The sequence below is a fragment of the Petromyzon marinus genome, unplaced genomic scaffold (genome assembly GCF_048934315.1).
Source record: "Petromyzon marinus isolate PM22_M1 ecotype Great Lakes invasive population unplaced genomic scaffold, UKy_Petmar_22M1.pri1.0 PM_G_Scaffold_10, whole genome shotgun sequence".
In the NCBI taxonomy this organism is placed as follows: domain Eukaryota; kingdom Metazoa; phylum Chordata; class Hyperoartia; order Petromyzontiformes; family Petromyzontidae; genus Petromyzon; species Petromyzon marinus.
In genome coordinates, this window is record NW_027422651.1 from 1,060,721 (window position 1) to 1,070,631 (window position 9,911).

A 9,911-nucleotide genomic window follows, 5' to 3' on the forward strand; every position below is an offset into this window, starting at 1 on the left:
TCGAGTGGTGTTGATAAGGCAATTAGAAGTATTTCAGTCGAATGCTTTAAATTCATAATCGTTATGAATCAATGAACGAACATCAACGTGGTACTGTGCTGACGATTTCAAGCATAATAACTTCGCATATCAGAATGTATTAAGGATTGGATACGAATCAAAGACCAAGTGCCGTGTTGTGTAACAATTCAAGCATACGAGTTTGCATATTATAAAGTTAAGGTTTGATAGAATAGTTTGCATGTTTTTAATCTCTCTCAACAACCGATCGATTGCGTTACGCGTCGGGAATTAACCACAGGTGCCGCTATCGAGGTGAAACAACGCAATCGTGATGGTATCATGTTAACGCTGTGTTGAAATTCCAAATCCCGAGATTGAGTTTTTATATTATCCAAAAACTAAAGTTAGCTAGAAATAAAATTGACTAAAGCAGAAGGTTTGTGTGTGATTCTTCCTGAAATTCTGCATAATATTGTTCTGCGTATGAGATCTGAATCCTGGGGACCTATCATAAGCACGCTATCACCACACATAATCCATAACACACATAATTCATAATGTTCAATCGAGAGTAATCGTATCCTTATCGATAATATGGAATTAAAGAGCAGAGTCGAATCGACTCTCTCATTCACGCTCACAACGCCTGCGTCACTGCATACGATTAATTGCGTTATTCCAATTCATAACACAATCCTCGTCACCGAGGCTCGACCTGATAATCCATAACGACCTGCATTGTCCTAACCACGCCCACTCGCATAAATTAACACGATTATAGCTCGAATCAGCATAATTTATGCGCATAATTACACTCATTAACATAATTTACGATAAATTATGTAAATCTCAAATTTCATTTAATTTTCATTATTTTCATCAATTTTCATAACACCTATATATACAACATATTGGGGGCGTCGTCCGGGATCTCTCGCAGACAGTTTATGCTTGAACTAAGGAACAAATCACTGTTGTATTAACCAAGGTAGTGTGTACTGTAGTGTAGTGTATACTATAGTGTAGTGTATAGTGTAGTGTATACTATAGTGTAGTGTGTACTATATACTATAGTGTAGTGTGTACTATAGTGTAGTGTATGCTATAGTGTAGTGTATAGTGTAGTGTGTACTATAGTGTAGTGTATACTATAGTGTACTGTATACTTCAGTGTAGTGTGCACTATATACTATAGTGTAGTGTGTACTATAGTGTAGTGTGTACTATATATTATAGTGTAGTGTGTACTATAGTGTAGTGTGTACTGTATACTATAGTGTATACTATAGTGTAGTGTACTGTATACTACAGTGTAGTGTGTACTATATACTATACTGTAGTGTGTACTATAGTGTAGTGTGTACTGTATACTATAGTGTAGTGTGTACTATAGTGTAGTGTGTACTATAGTGTAGTGTGTACTATAGTGTAGTGTACTGTATACTACAGTATAGTGTGTACTATAGTGTAGTGTACTGTATACTACAGTGTAGTGTGTACTTTAGTGTAGTGTGTACTGTAGTGTGGTTTGTACTATAGTGTAGCGTGTACTATAGTGTAGTGTGTACTATAGTGTAGTCTACTGTATACTACAGTGTAGTGTGTACTATATACTATAGTCAAGTGTGTACTGTAGTGTAGTGTGTACTGTAGTGTGTACTATAGTGTAGTGTACTGTATACTACAGTGAAGAGTGTACTATATGCTGTAGTGTAGTGTGTACTATAGTGTAGTGTGTACTGTATACTATAGTGTAGTGTGTACTGTGTACTATAGTGTGTACTATAGTGTAGTGTGTACTGTATACTATAGTGTATACTATAGTGTAGTGTGTTCTATAGTGTCGTGTGTACTATAGTGTACTGTAGTGTAGTGTGTACTGTAGTGTGGTGTGTTCTATAGTGTAGTGTGTACTGTAGTGTGTACTATAGTGTAGTGTACTGTATACTATAGTGTAGTGTGTGCTGTATACTATAGTATAGTGTGTACTATAGTGTAGTGTATACTATAGTGTGTACTGTATACTATAGTGTAGTGTATACTGTATACTATAGTATAGTGTGTACTGTACTGTAGTGTAGTGTGTACTATAGTGTATACTATAGTGTAGTGTATACTATAGTGTAGTGTGTACTGTAGTGTGTACTATAGTGTATACTATAGTGTAGTGTATACTATAGTGTAGTGTGTACTGTAGTGTAGTGTGTACTATAGTGTGTACTGCAGTGTATAGTGTAGTGTGTACTGTATACTATAGTGTATACTATAGTGTATACTATAGCGTAGTGTATACTATAGTGTAGTGTGTACTGTATACTATAGTGTATACTATAGTGTAGTGTATACTATAGTGTAGTGTGTACTATAGTGTGTACTGCAGTGTATAGTGTAGTGTAATAACGCGGGTTTGTGACGGTGTCAGGGCCGCTGACGGCAGGGGGCAGTGCACACGTGGGCGTGAGGAGATCACGTGGGGAGCCCAGGACAAAGCTCTGCCCCCCCCCCCCAAAAAAAATATAAAACATGATTCAAATCGCTTTAAACTATTGTTGTCATTGTAGTGCGTAGTTAATGTGGCGCTGCACTCTGATGTTGTAGGTAGAAAACATTAAAAAGTCTATTTAATTAAGTAGAACGTGTTGTCTATTTAAAGTTGCGCAATTTGATGTGACGTCACATTTCTCAAACCCCCCACCCCCCCCCTTGTCACACATCGTCACAAATGTCTGACCCCCCCCCCCCCCTAGGTGCGTGACGTCATTTACGGACGGCCCCTAACTGTCAACAGCCTCCACACGGAACAGGCAGTGACGTCACGCGTAACAGACCCAACATAGTGACGTCACGCTTAACAGACCCAACATAGCAGTGACGTCACGTGTGTACAGACACAACACAGTGACGTCACGCGTGTACTGGACCCGACACGGCAGTGACGTCACGCGCGCACCGGACCCGACACGGCAGTGACGTCATACATCGCTACGCATATATAAGGTGTAATTATTGTGTTATTTTATCAATTTATTATTTTATTCTCATTCTACGTGACTTTACCGAAAGAACCAAAGAAGGTGTAATACAGTTTAGTGACGACGCCTAGCTCGCTGCTTTCTCGACACTTGACGTTGATGGCACACCCGCCTTAGCGCAGTGTCAGTGGATTCACTCGAGGAGGAGGGTGCAGCCCCTCGTGCTACTGCTGGTCCGTCGTGCTCCCCACCCGCCCCTGGTCCATCATGGCCCATGCACCTCCTATGTACATCGTGCTCAATTCTACACTAATTCCTTTGTCAAAGCGTTTTGCTTCCTCCCACACAGCTTAAAGGACGCGTCCTGGGCTTGGCTGTTTTCACTCCAACGCTGTCCTCGTGACAGCACGGTCCCCTTCACCTGATTATTTAATTATTTAATTTTATATACTTCAGCCCCTTAGTGTTAGACTTTTAACCCTTATTATAGTAAGACTTGTTTAAAACTTATTTAAGATTTTAGATTCCTATATGTTGAATGTATGCACCATCCTGCCAAAGTAAATTCCGTGTCGGTGTGAACTTACATGGCGAATAAAACCCTTTCTCTTTCTTCTTCTGAAGGCCACTTGTGTTGTGGCCGAAACGTCGTGATTTTTTGTTATTTTATTTTTTGTTGTCTTTTACGTGATTTTACCGAATAGAACCAAAGAGTATGGAGGGTGGAGCTCTGTAGACCCCCTCTAAAGGGGATTCCCAAGCTGCCTCTTCCACGTTGGTCAGATGTCTTGGAGGCGGTGGCAGTACCACGCAGTTTACTCCACCACACGCGATCTCTTGATTCATTCACTGTGGTGATGGACCCGTGGATACTGCTCTAGACGAGACTGTCTGGAGGACAGCGCTGGAGTGAAAAAGCCACGCTCAGATCGCGACCTTTAAGCTGTGTGAGAAGAAACAAAGCGCCTTAGAGTCGCGGCATCTGAGCGTGGCTTTGTTCACTCCAGCGCTGTCCTCCAGACAGTCTCGTCCCTTCACCTGATGAAGGCCGCTTGTGTTGTGACCGAAACGTCGTGAGAATTTTATTGTGTTATTTTATTTGATCAATTTATTATTTTATTCTCATTCTACGTGGTGGTGACTTTACCGAAAGAACCAAAGAAGATGAATCCTTGCAGTCACGAAAGCTTTAAATCGAAAAATAAAATGTTTCGCTCCGGATGAATGGCCGCAAAGTATTATCTGCGTTTTGATTTAGCGTGCCGATCTTAAAGGTGCATTGAGAAATGTGATACTCCGACCGATGCTCCTGTTGTTTGTGGAGTAACTCATGTAGCCAGCTATGGCTCTAGGATTTGGTGTTACATGTTGTTTATGTAGTTTATTGTTAAAAATTCGGTCACAGTCCCTATGATCACTGTTACGTTGCATTTATGGCTTTATTTTGGTGATTTCGAAAAGTTTTTTGGTTTGACTATGTTTTTGTTTATTGTAGTACGGAGTTAGACTGATGGCCTCAATCTAAGTTGTCTTTTCTAGATTTAAAGCTTTCGTGACTGCTAGGATCCATACTCTTTGGTTCTATTGGGTAAAGTCACGTAGGTGAAAATAAAATAACAAAAAAAATTAACAATTAATTGTCTTGTGGTTGTTGTTGTTGTTTGACTTGCATCCCACTGGGATTATAGCACACAGCGTTGGTGTACGGTGCTTTTTCCAGGAATGTTTTTGCTGTTTTTTTTTCCCATGGATTTTCTGTTTTTACACAGTCAACACAAAGTCACTTTAAGATGTTTTTCTTGTTCGTGTTTTTTTTGTGTTTGTTGTGGTTGCACCCGATTCAAGAGCCGAATGGCTCACAGGGCTATACCAAAATAAACTGAACTGATTGCAATTCCAGAATTCCACCAAGGATCTCAATCTGCGACGGTGCAGAGTTAACAGTGACAAGGGGATTGGTAAAACAGACCTTGAACGCCATGTCAGACAGCACCTTGCTGAGGCCGTGAAGGCTAGCAGGCACGTGTCTGTGTCTTCTTAGGGCTGTAGCCCAGGCAATGGACGTACTGCAGTCTCCAGAATCAGATCAAAATGCAGTCTGCCGTGTGTTAACATTCACGACAGCTGCGTTTCATTAGGGATTTTGCTTTCATTTTTAATATTGCTGCTTCGGCCAATCAGCGCCCGGGGATTTCGACCCTCCCCCCACCCCCGGGAGGGGGAGTGGCTTAGAGTGGAGGGGGGAGTGGCTTAGAGTGGAGGGGGGAGTGGCGTAGAGCACGTGGGCAAGTGACCCCCCCGGGGTGGAGTGGCTTAGAGTGGAGGGGGGAGTGGCTTATAGTGGAGGGGGGAGTGGCTTAGAGTGGAGGGGGAGTGGCTTAGTGTGGAGGGGGAGAGGCTTAGAGTGGAGGGGGGAGTGGCCGTAGAGCACGTGGCAAGTGGCTCTGAGCAAGATGGCCCAGCTGTTGACACCACCAGGAAGGGGACCCACAATGACAACTCCCGCCCGGCCGCCTTTGTCTCTCTCGGCGCCACACGCAGGTACCGGGCTGCTGCTGCTTGTTACTCGCCCCGCGAGGTGTAGCTCACGTTAAGGGCTGCTAGAGGCATTTCTGTAGAGTCCACAATGGGCCAGGCGGTGGTGTTGGTTAGGGGGGCGGGGGGGGGGTAAAGTGTGGGGGTCGGAAGCTCTCGGCCGAACGTCCAACTGTAGGTGCCAGGCTAGGTGCACGTACTGTCCACCAGCACGTACTAGTAATCGATGCTCGATTCCTATTAAACATAAATCGATTCTTCCACCGTTCAACAAAGGGGGGCGGTGGAATCGATTATATGAAACTATCATCGATTCCACGAATCGATTATCCATTGTTTTGTTTGGGGAGCGGTTGGTGTAGTGGTGAGCGCTGCGTTGCGCTACGAACCTGGCGACTTGGCTTGGGCAAGGTGAGGTAATTTACCTTTGTCACCGGGTAAAAGTGTAAAGGTAAAGGTGAAGTATTATCACCCGGTAAATACGGTGCCTTGTTTACCGCCACAAAGCTCCGTGGCCCTGTCCGTGGCCTACATTTAATAAGTAATATTAAAAAAAATGTTTTATTAAAAACACGCTTTAATGAAATGTGCGAGTAGTAATGTCAGAACTACCTATGAGATCTTCACTCAAAACTGCTCTAGAGGAGTTGTACACCCCTAGCTGCCACTGCTATTCAGTGGCCTAACATATGGCTCTAGATTTTGGTGTTATAATTTATTTACGTAGTTTATTGTAAAAAATTCGGTCACAGTCCCTATGATCACTGTTACATTGCATTTATGGCTTTATTTTGGTGATTTCGAAAAGTTTTTTTGTTTTGGCCATGTTTTTGTTTATTGTAGTACGGAGTTAGACTGATGGCCTTAATCTTAGTTGTCTTGTGGTTGTTGTTGTTTGACTTGCATCCCACTGGGATTTTTTGCACACAGCGTTGGTGTTCGGTGCAATTTCAGGAATATTTTTGATGTTTTTTTTTTCCCTGGATTTTCTGTTTGCACAGTCACACAAAATCACTTTAAGATGTTTTTCTTGTTCGTGTTTTTGTTTTTTGTGTTTGTTGCGGTTGCACCCGATTCAAGAGCCGAATGGCTCACAGGGCTATACCAAACTAAATGAAACTATGAACTAACTATGAGAACTCCACCACGACTTCGGGCAGTGGGCCCGAGCTCGCCACGACGTAAGGGGGCGTGGGCAATTAGACGCAAGCCGAAACATAACATGTACAAAATAATGTTTAAGATATATTTTTATTTTATTTTTAATGATAGAATATGGTATTGTCATCAGTATGACATAAGTATACAGCGTTTGCAGTCGATACCACATTGGGAAGTGGGTTAAAATTGAGTTACAAGATTTGAAGATACAACGACAGACAGAGTGAGTTAAAAGAAAGCGTGTACAATTGGAATAATTGAGAGTATTCTTTGATTTTTCCGGTAAAGTCACGTAGAAATAATAAGATAATAGTGTATGACGTTTCGATTGCAACACAAGTAATCATCATCAGGTACAGAAGAGCTAAATTTACGAGAGCGAGGAGACACGTAACCGCAGATATATGTACAGACACAGATACAACAGGGGATACAGCGAGAGAGAAACGTGGGAGCACACTAAATATAATTCCTGCAGTCACGAAAGCTCCAAATTCAAGTATCATTGAGAGTATTCTATATGAATAAAGCACTCTACCTAGCGTGTACCTGCATGTGTAGTAGTACCCCAGTAATTACTACCCTGTAATGGGGTCATTTGTATGGGGTAAGCGTAAAAGGTCGGGTAAAGGTAGGCTCGTTGTTTTTAACCTTTAACCTTACCTGCTGAAGGGTAAAAGGTAGGTAGAGTGATTGTATTGTGGTAAGGTAAAAGGTAGGGAAAAGGTAGGCTCGTTGTTTTTAACCTTTTTCCTTACCTGCTGAAGGGTAAAAGGTAGGTAGAGTGATTGTATTGTGGTAAGGTAAAAGGTAGGAAAAAGGTAGGCTCGTTGTTTTTTTACCTTTTACGTCACGACAACTTAAAATGTAGCAATGTGAGAGATCCTCGCCACGCGGTTGGCTAGGAGATGTTAACTCCCTCGCCTGGTCTACAGAGGTCCGTGGGTTCGATCCCGACCCTGGCGATACCTTCTGCTGCTGCTACTGAATGTTTGAAGTCTGTATCTCTCTGTCTCGCTCCCAGGTGCCCCTCGGACCACGAGGATGGAGGAGGAGATGAGGAGGGCCGGAGGTGGCGACCATCAGAGAGGAAGGGGAGGAGGTGGTGGAGGTGGTGGAGGTGGTGGAGGAGGTGGTGGAGGTGGTGGAGGTGGTGAAGAAGCTTGGGTGAGGATGTGGGCTGGTTGGGGAGGGTGGTGTGGACTTACCAGAGAGGGGGCCTGGTGGCTCTATGATGGCAGTGGTGGTGGTGGCTATGGTGGTGGCTATGGTGGTGGAGGTGGTGGTGGAGGTGGCTATAGTGGAGGTGTCTATGGTGGTGGTGGAGGTGGTGGTGGTGGTGGTGCCACGATCTGTGACGTGCTACAGAGACCCCAGCAGGTGCAGAGGGGATACGTGGAAGGAGGTGAAGGATCTGGAGGAGGTGAAGGAGGAGGTGAAGGATCTGGAGGAGGTGAAGAAGCTTGGGCGTGGATGTGGGCTGGTTGGGGAGGGTGGTGTGCACTTGCCAGAGAGGGGGCCTGGTGGCGCTATGATGGCAGTGGTGGTGGTTGCTATAGCGGAGGTGTCTATGGTGGTGGCTATGGTGGTAGCTATAGCGGAGGTGTCTATGGTGGTGTCTATGGTGGTGGCTATGGTGGTAGCTATAGCGGAGGTGTCTCTGGTGGTGGCTATAGCGGAGGTGTCTATGGTGGTGTCCATGGTGGTAGCTATAGCGGAGGTGTCTCCGGTGGTGGCTATTTGGTGTCTATGGTGGTGCCACGATCGGTGACGTGCTACAGAGACACCAGCAGGTGCAGGGGGGAGACGTGGGAGGAGGTGAAGGATCTGGAGGAGGTGAAGCAGCTGGAGGAGGAGGAGGTGAAGGAGAAGGTGAAGGAGCTGGAGAAGATGAAGGAGGAGGTGAAGAAGAAGGAGCTGGAAGAGGAGGAGGTGAAGGAGCTGGAGGAGATGAAGGAGGAGGTGAAGGAGGAGATGAAGGAGGAGGTGAAGGAGGAGGTGGAGGAGGAGGGGGTGGAGGAGGTGGAGGAGCTGGAGGAGGTGAAGCAGCTGGAGGAGGAGGAGGTGAAGGAGCTGGAGGAGATGAAGGAGGAGGTGAAGGAGGAGATGAAGGAGGAGGTGAAGGAGGAGGTGGAGGAGGAGGGGGTGGAAGAGGTGGAGGAGCTGGAGGAGGTAAAGCAGCTGGAGGAGGAGGAGGTGAAGGAGCTGGAGAAGATGAAGGAGGAGGTGAAGGAGGAGGTGAAGAAGCTGGAAGAGGAGGAGGTGAAGGAGCTGGAGGAGATTAAGGAGGAGGTGAAGGAGGAGATGAAGGAGGAGGTGAAGGAGGAGGTGGAGGAGCTGGAGGAGGTGGGGGGGTTGGGGGCCACCACCACCGTGGGAGGACAAGAAGGAGAGCGCCAACAGCAGAAGCAGGTGGTGAGTGTGGTGGTGGTGAGTGTGGTGGTGGTGAGTGTGGTGGTGGTGAGTGTGGTGGTGGTGAGTGTGGTGGTGAGTGTGGTGGTGAGTGTGGTGGTGACCTACCTGATGTTCATCTTCTCTCTCTGCCCCCTCTGTCCCCACTCCCCTCCCAGCTGACTCACCGCCCGGTGAGGAGTCAACGCGGCCTGACTCAACCTGGGGTCAATCTCCCCCCCTGGGGGAGTCGCTCCCAGGCGGTGTATCGCCAGGCTCCTGTCAGTCACCCCCAGCTTGTGAGCCGCCCACAGCTGGCTCAGCAGCTGAGTCACCCCTGGATGATGAACCCCCAGATCCAGTACCACTGGGTGATCCACCCCCCACAGCTGACTCACCCCCCCCAGCTGACTCACCCCCCACAGCTGACTCACCCCCCACAGCTGACTCACGCCCCCCAGCTGACTCAACCATGCCAGGTGATTTACCTACAGCTGACTCACCCCCCCCAGCTGACTCACCCCCCCAGCTGACTCGCCCCCCCCAGCTGACTCACCCCCCCAGCTGACTCAACCCCCAGGTGACTCACCCCCCCCAGCTGACTCACCCCCACAGCTGACTCAACCACGCCAGGTGATTTACCTACAGGTGACTCACCTCCCCCCAGCTGACTCACCCCCCTCAGCTGACTCACCCCCCTCAGCTGACTCACCCCCCCAGCTGACTCACCCCCCTAGCTGACTCACCCCCCCAGCTGACTCACCCCCCCCAGCTGACTCACCCCCCCCAGCTGACGCACCCCCCTCAGCTGACTCACCCCCCCCCCAGCTGACTCACCCCCCCCCAGCT